Raw genomic sequence first — 9,580 nt, forward strand, 5'->3', positions numbered from 1 at the left:
TTCATGTCCACAACTGCCTATAGAAACATCTTTAAAAAAGTTTACTAGATGTTGGGTTTCAAGGTTACTCAGTAGTGGTGTGCATGAACATCTCTCAATAGTTTACTTTTGGCACTGGTATGGGGAACTAAACTTGCATGGTCATGAATTAAATATTTTTTCTTACAGTTGGTCAGCTCACTTTAGTTGCATATGCATAATATTATATATATTTCATTGCATATTCACCACACTCAGTAATGTGTTGTTTTGGATTTGTCCCAAATGTAAGGGTTGGCATTTAGGCCAAAATGTATGTTTTGCATGCATGTTTTGGACTTTTTACGATGTGTATTGGCATTCTTTTCCATAATTTCCATCATTATCTTTAGTTACTACGGTGTGTTTGAACCATCCTGAGTTTTTTCCCATCACAATAAATATACTTTGTTGCTGTTAAAGGGGAATAACAGCAAACCCTGAAAGCATGTCAAGATTAATAAATCCCTTTGCATTTTCAGTGTAAGGTCATACAAGTGTGAGCACTGTGTAAATGGGCTAGATAGAACTTTGTGGAATAATTCAGATTTAGGGTATAAACTATTGTTTGTCACACCAAAAATACCAATTAATTGATATTTGCATTTTAGTGATTCATTTTAGTCGTGGGCACTATCCTACTTTTTCTGATATGCCAAGATGAAACACATACAGTTGTGCTCATAAGTTTGCATACCCTGGCAGAAATGGGGACATTTTTGCATTGATTTTGAAAATATGACTGATAATGCAAAAAAACATTTATTTAAGGATAGTGATCATATGAAGCCATTTATCATCACATAGTTGTCTGGCTCCTTTTTAAATCATAATGATAACAGAAATCACCCAAATGGCCCTGATCAAAAGTTTACATACCCTTGAATGTTTGGCCTTGTTACTGACACACAAGGTGACACATACAGGTGAAAATGGCAATTAAAGGCGAATTTCCCACACATGTGGCTTTTTAAATTGCAATTAGTGTCTGTATATAAATAGTCAATGAGTTTGTTAGCTCTCACATGGATGCACTGAGCAGGCTAAATACTGAGCCATGGGGAGCAGAAAAGAACTGTCAAAAGACCTGCGTTACAAGGTAATGGAACTTTATAAAGATGGAAAAGGACATAAAAAGATATCCAAAGCCTTGCAAATGCCAGTCTTTACTGTTCAATCACTTTTTAAGAAATGGAAAATTCAGGGATCTCTTGATACCAAGCCAAGGTATGGAAGACCAAGAAAGATTTCAGCCAAAACTGCCATAAGAATGATTCGGGATGCAAAGAAAAACTCACAGGTAACCTCTGAAGAAATACAGGCTGCTCTGGAAAAAGACGGTGTTGTTGTTTCAAGGAATAAAATATGTCGATACTTGAGCTGCATGGTCAAGTTGCCAGAAAGAAGCCTTTACTGTGCGAATGCTACAAAAAAGCCTGGTTACAATATGCCCGACAACACCTTGACACGCCTCACAGCTTCTGGCACACTGTAATTTGGTGTGACGAGACCAAAATACAGCTCTACGGTCACAACCATAAGTGCTATGTTTGGAGAGGGGTCAACAAGGCCTATAGTGAACAGAATACCATCCCCACTGTAAAGCATAGTGGTGGCTCACTGATGTTTTGGGGGTGTGAATTCTAAAGGCACAGGGAATCTTGTGAAAATATATGGCAAAATGAATACAGCATGTTATCAGGAAATACTGGCAGATAATTTACAAAAGCTGCGCATGGAACGCTCTTGAACTTTCCAGCACAACAATGACCCTAAGCACAAGGTCAGGTTGACCCTCCAGTGCTTACAAAAGAAAAAGGTATAGGTTCTAGAGTGGCCATCACAGTCTCCTGACCTTAATATCATCGAGCCACTCTGGGGAGATCTCTAACGTGCTGTTCATGCAAGTCGACCAAAGACTTTGCATGACCTGGAGGCATTTTGCCAAGATGAATGGGCAGCTATACCACCTGCAAGAATTCGGGGCCTCATAGACAAGTATTACAAAAGACTGCACGCTGTCATTGATGCTAAAGGGGGCAATACACAGTATTAAGAACTAAAGGTATGCAGCCTTTTGAACAGGGGTCAGTAATTTTTTTGTTTTATGATTGTGCCATTCTGTTTTGACCTACAGTTGAATGTGAATCCCATGCTTTTTGCCTGCTCACTCATGTTTTCTTTACAAATGGCACATATATTACCAATTCTCCAAGGGTATGCAAACATTTGAGCACAACTGTATCCAACTTTCTCTGACATCTATGCCACGACGAATAGCTGACTGTCAATGTGGCCTTACACCAATGACAGTTTGCACATGCACACCACCAATGTCTATTAGTTCTTCATGGATGAAGTTGACAACATTTAAAACATCCAAATGCTGCGACAACTAGGTCAGTCTGTGATTTCTAAGCTAACTAATGTAGTTGAATTAATTAAGGCTTGCTGAAATATTTGTGAATATTGCTTAAGTTGTATAAGGGCAACTACTGCATTTGTAAAAAAAATTATACTTGAAGCGTATTTTCACTTAAACAATATAGATCATTTTGTGTAGACCAATCACAAAACAACACGTTTAAACCCAATTGTATGCAATTTTCTACTTTGTGCACCCATCCCTTGCCAAACATTCAGCACTGTGTCTTATCCCATAATGTTTAAAGAGGTGGTAGAAAATTACAACAGATCTGAGATCATTCAGCCATGTAGAATCTCTCCAGATCCTTGGTCCTTGCTTGTTGACTCAACTCAGCTCAACTTACATTTGTAATGAGTTTAGGTTAGGAGAGTTGAATGGCCATTGCAAAAGCTTGATTCTGTGGTCATTCAGCCATTTTTGTGTAGATCTGGAGGAATGCTTTAGATAATTTTTCTGTTGAAAGGAGGATCCAACGACCACCCAGTTTTAACCTCTTAGAAATGGCTAATTTTGTTCTAAAATCTCCTGGGACTTGACAGACTCCATGTATCCTAACAAGGTTCCCAGGGTCTTTGGAAGAAAAACATCCCCACATCATCAATATACACTACCAAGATTCACTGTGGGCAGTAGTTTTTTTCTGCATGACCATGCAAACAATGGTGTTTAGCAAACTCTAGACATGGAAGTTTATGTCTTGATGAGTTTAGGGGCTTTCTTCTGGCGAGACATCTAAATATCTTGTTGACATGGAGATGGCGTCTACTTGTGTGGTGAATGGTTTACCTCTAAACTATCCTCCTTACTGGGCTTGGGGTCAAAATGTACTTGGATATTCTGCAAGGCAGGTTTATCATAGTGTCAGATGATTTCAATCTTTTAATTATTACTTTAAAATAGCCGATATACGTATGTTCAGGTGTGTACCTAGTTCAGCCATTGCCTAAATTCTGAAGGTCAACATTCTCTTGTCTTATATAATTTCTATGTTCTGTGACCTTTGCGATGTTCAAAGATGGAAAAGGAAGTTTGGCATTTGAGTCACTTTATATTTATAATGTGTAGATTATTCTATTCGGCTAATAAGAATAATGGTCCAACACATGATTAATAATTTCTCCCCCATCACCACTATCTGCCACGACCACTGCCACTTTGATGGAGGAATCAACATAACATATTACAGCTCAAGTGTTGAGTTTAAATAAGCAGAACCCAGTGAAACACCCAAGCTGAACTACAATTACGAAATCCTTGTCTTCCTTGGCTTTTAGAGAGATCTCTCTCATACACCTTGCATGCGGTTGTGTGTGAGGAAAGCTCCTTGTGCTTTACTTCACATTTAGAATGAGAGTCCCATCTCAGTTCCTATTAACATACTGCACAAAATACACATGAAAAGTTAAATAGGTATTTCAAATGTACACTACCATTCAAAAGTTTGGGGTCACTTGTCCTTGTCATTCAAGAAAATGAGTTTTTTGTCCATTAAAATAACATCAAATGTATCTATAATACAGTGTAGACATTGTTAATGTTGGAAATGACTATTGTAGCAGGAAACGGCAGATTTTTTATGGAATATCTACACAGGCATACATAGGCCCATTATCAGCAACCATCACTCCTGTGTTCCAATGGCTCATTGTGTTTGCTAATCCAAGTTAATCATTTTAAAAGGTTAATTGATCATTACAAAACCCAATTATGGCGAATTTGTTTTGCAATTAAACTAGCCTTTAGACTTGTTGAGTATCTGGAACATCAGCATTTGTGGGTTTGATTACAGGCTCAAAATGGCCAGAAACAAATAATTTTCTTCTGACACTATTCTTGTTCTGAGAAATGAAGGTTATTCCATGCTTGCCAAGAACCAGAACAGACCAAACTGGCTATAACCAGAATAGAAAGAGGAGTAGGAGGCCCCAGGACCATCACCGAAAGCACAGCTTCAAACTATGCAAGAACTATTTAGGGAAGAAGCAATCAGTTGGTATTCTCTGGTATTCTGTCTATAATAGAGTGGCCAGCATAGTTACCGGATCTCAAACCTATTGAGCTGATGTAGGAGCAGCTTGGCTGTAGGGTACGTAAGAAGCTCCCATCAAGCCAATCCAACCTGTGGGAGCTGCTTTCGGAAGCATTGGGCTAAATCTCTTCAGATTACTTATAGTTGTCTACTTCTAGTTGTCAAAAACGACCTCATAAAGCCGAAAAAACAGGTGTAGGTTATAAGAACATTTCCAAGGCACTGAAAATCCCTCAGAGCACAGTCCATAATCCATAATTATGGACTGTGTCCATAACTCCATAATAAAAAAAATTGGTGAAGTGCTGCCGATGTGCTGCTTTCTGAAAGGTTTTCCCATCTCTGTACAGGAACTCTGTCAGAATGACCATTGGGTCCTTGGTCACCACCTTGACAAGGGCCTTTTCTCACTTGATTGCTCAGTTTGTCCAGGCAGCCATCAAGTTTTAGAAACAACTCAAGGATAACTTATGGAAACAAGATGCACCTGAGGTCAGCTTTGAGTGTCATAAGCAAAGGGTCTGAATACTTTTACAAGAGGAAATTGAGGGGAAATTACTTCACTATATTTTAATAAAACATAGCATAACATATGTGGATAAAGAGATCTGAATACTTTCCAAATGCACTTTGTCTATTCATTACTATTTAAATGGTACTTTAATGCTATTCTAATACTATTTAATGTACTACAGTACAACTTAAGTGGTTCCAAAATAAAACACTTTAAGTTAAGTACTGTAAAGTACAGCTTTTTTTGGCTTGAGTTCGCATAGCCTATTCAGTGTTCAGCTTATCACGGGGGGGTGGGGGGGTTTGGAAAAGTGACAAATTTTTTGTTTATTTGGCTCTGTGTTAAAGCACATTGGATTTAAAATGATACAACAACTTTAATGTTAAAATGCATACTGTCAGCTTTAATTTGAGGGTATTGTCATGTGTATCAAACCTGAAAAAAACATGGAAAGATACGTTGTTATATTTGGTTCTTAAGAATTTCTAGAGATGACAATATTTGTTACAGACAAAAAATATTTATTGATTAAGAATTTGTAATTTCTTTAAAAATCTATCCTAAATTAAAGCTTTAATTTCTCTCACATTTTAAGTGTAAGTTTAAGCTGGTAAACAACAATTACATTTTTTCATAGCCTTTCTTATCTTTAACCAAGGGTGACTATAATTTTGGAGAGCACATCATATTTATATTTAAGGGATATTTTTCATGCATTACTGTCTTAGTGAAAGTGATGAAAAATAGAGGAGAGTGTTTTTAGCTGAAAAGGCACTGGGCCAGACTTGAACAGGCTTGAATTCCATCCAGTGTATGTGTACCATAGGTAACAGCGTATGTGTATCATAGGCAACTGATTGCCCTAGGCAACTTCTTCACTGAAAGACTTAAATATAATGTTAATGAAAAAAATATTGATATTTTCATTTGATATATGCGATAATAGCCTAGTAGTCATTGAAATATGCTGACATGAAACGTCATGCGGGTGAAAGTGATATTAATTATAGAGTAGCATGGTTGATAAACAAGTAGCAGAGCAAGCCCGTCAAACTTCATATTAACCACCAAACCGCAACCATTGTGCCAGTGCCGAAGCAGTCGACTGAGTCTAGCCTGAATGACTTCCAACCTGTCGGACTCACCCCCACAATCATGAAGTGCTTTGAAAGACTAATCCTGGCCCGCCTTAAGTCCTACCTCCCCTCAATACTGAATCCCTACTAGTTTGCCTGCCGTTTGAACAGGTCTACCAAGATGCCATTTCCACAGCTTTACACTCTGCCCATCTTGGAAAAAACAAACACCTATGTGAGAATGCTAATTATAGACTTTAGCTCAGCATTCAACACGGTCATACCCTCTAGGCTGGTCAAAAAAATCCATGACCAGTCCCTCTCTCTGTAACTGGACTTTGGACTTCCTAACCAACAGAACCCAATCTGTCAGGTTAGACAACTTCACCTCCTCCACCCTGATCCTGAACACTGGTGTTCCACAAGGCTGTGTGCTGAGCCCCTCCTGTACTCCCTCTTCACCCACAACTGCATTCCTGTACACAGTTCCAACAGGCCTGATCAGTGACAATGACGAGTCACCCTACAGGGAGGAGGTCGAGCCCCTGGCGACATGGTGCGCTATTGCTGTTGCAAACAAATGCCCTCCTTTATTTGCCTTAATTGCACATTTAGTATTGCTATTTGTACTGCATTTGAATTAATTGCACATCTATACATTCCACTTGTTGTACACATATACACTCACTTAAAGGATTATTAGGAACACCATACTAATACTGTGTTTGACCCCATTTTGCCTTCAAAACTGCCTTAATTCTACATGGCATTGATTCAACAAGGTGCTGAAAGCATTCTTTAGAAATGTTGACCCATATTGATAGGATAGCATCTTGCAGTTGATGGAGATTTGTGGGATGCACATCCAGGGCACGAAGCTCCCGTTCCACCACATCCCAAAGATGCTCTATTGGGTTGAAATCTGGTGACTGTGGGGGCTATTTCAGTACAGTGAACTCATTGTCATGTTCAAGAAACCAATTTGAAATGATTCAAGCTTTGTGACATGGTGCATTATCCTGCTGGAAGTAGCCATCAGAGGATGGGTACATGGTGGTCATAAAGGGATGGACATGGTCAGAAACAATGCTCAGGTAGGCCGTGGCATTTAAACAATGCCCAATTGGCACTAAGGGGCCTAAAGTGTGCCAAGAAAACATCCCCCACACCATTACACCACCACCACCAGCCTGCACAGTGGTAACAAGGCATGATGGATCCATGTTCTCATTCTGTTTACGCCAAATTCTGACTACCATCTGAATGTCTCAACATCAGAAATCGAGACTCATCAGACCAGGCAACATTCTTCCAGTCTTCAACTGTCCAATTTCGGTGAGCTCATACAAATCTTTTCCTATTTGTAGTGGAGATGAGTGGTACCCAGTGGGGTCTTCTGCTGTTGTAGCCCATCCGCCTCAAGGTTGTGCGTGTTGTGGCTTCACGAATGCTTTGCTGCATACCTCGGTTGTAACGAGTGATTATTTCAGTAAAAGTTGCTCTTCTATCAGCTTGAATCAGTCGGCCCATTCTCCTCTGACCTCTAGCATCAACGAGGCATTTTCGCCCACAGGACTGCCGCATACTGGATGTTTTTCCCTTTTCACACCATTCTTTGTAAACCCTAGAAAGGGTTGTGCGTGAAAATCCTAGTAACTGAGCTCAGACCGGCCTGTCTGGCACCAACAACCATGCCATGCTCAAAATTGCTTAAATCACCTTTCTTTTCCATTCTGACATTCAGTTTGGAGTTCAGGAGATTGTCTTCACCAGGACTACACCCCTAAATGCATTGAAGCAACTGCCATGTGATTGGTTGATTAGATAATTGCATTAATGAGAAACTGAACAGGTGTTCCTATTAATCCTTTAGGTGAGTGTACATAATACTTGTAAAAACTTGTAAATGTTCTGCCCTCTTCTATTTGCACTTCTGGTTAAATGCTAACTGCATTTCATTGTACTGTACTTGTACTTGATCAATTACAATAAAGTTTCATCTAATATAATCTAATCTAAAACGCTAGCTAACCAACAACAGTTGCTGAGTAACTAGCTAGCTAACATGAGTTTTCATAAAATGGCAGCTGCCACCTGCAGGCTGGTAAAATGTGCACACTTGATCAAAAGGTGCTATTGTTGAGAAAACATGCTTACAGGCAGGCTGATCTTCAATCATTTTTAGGCAGGGAGCAATTTAGGTTACTTGTCTTGCTGAGGAACAGAACAACACAGAGTTTTTCACATTGTTCGTTCATGGATTTGGAACAGCAACCTTTCATTTACCTTGCAAAATCTGTTCACCACTAGGCTACCCTCTTGCCCTGTTTAACCTAGTAAACCATAATGATTAGGCATGATATAATCCTAACAAATAAAATAAGGATTAAGTCTTTACAATCACAACAGGGGAATTAGACCCCTTATAATATAAAATTGGCTTCTAAAGCAAATGTAGTTAGGCATGTGTCACCAAGGCATAGTCCCTTGTAGTCTTATACTTACGATCCTGATGACTTCAGTAATTAAAGTGGTGTCATCGTTTTTAATTAAATTACATTTCAACCTAACAGTTTTTATATTGTTGTATGAAAGTTGGATTACACAGAAAGGTGTAGATTTATTCCAAAATGCCCAATAACCCACCAAGCCAAATGCAAACTTGTGTAAACACAGCAGTACGTAAACAGGCTGACCTATTTGTCATTCCAGGTTTCAATGACTCCTTTCTCCATCCTTCTCCTTAGAGGTATTCCCCTCGTTCTGGACCAGTGCAACCTCCAGACCATTGACTGCATCCAGAAACTAAAGTCAACAACCCAAGCTGTGAACGTAGAGGTTAAAGTTAGCCATCAGTATTTGAGGGATACTGTGTGTGTGAACATTTCTCTAGGCCCTGAAAACGAATGGAGGGTATGTGTGCCCCTCTATGAGTCCATTCATTCCCCCTCAAGCAACTTTATCATTTACATGCAATGGAAAGAAAATAAACATGCTGCCTCAGCTGAGTCCTAATCTGTTAATTTACAGTAAGTAGGGAGGAAAGCAAGCCAAGGCTGTGGTTTTATAACAACGAGCTAGTAAAAGACAAACCAGGGGCAGGACTACAGCAATGCAAAGAAAACATTTAATAGAATAACCTTCATTCATGTTTTGTCATACATTATTTGATAACCAATGCATAGTTGTCAAAAACTATATGTATATAGTAGTATATCATGAGGTAAAAATAGATACTGATATTTATCAGTCACTCCCAGAAGTATTGGCTCTCAAAAGGGAAGTTGTCTGTTTTTTCAGCTGGACACAAACCATGGTTGTATTCCTCTGCTCAGACAAAATATAAATTAGGTAATTCTAAAAAAAATATGTAACTGACTCTGGTTGTTTTATTGCCGGACAGATTTTCACTTCCATTAGTCAAATGAAGTGAATGCAAAGTTCTTTGTAAATTTCTTTGTTAGAGGTTTTTACTTTAGTTTCTTGTCAAGTCCTTTAAAGCCTTGTCATGTTGA

This window comes from Esox lucius, chromosome 3 (assembly GCF_011004845.1).
Source record: "Esox lucius isolate fEsoLuc1 chromosome 3, fEsoLuc1.pri, whole genome shotgun sequence".
Taxonomy (NCBI): Eukaryota; Metazoa; Chordata; class Actinopteri; order Esociformes; family Esocidae; genus Esox; species Esox lucius.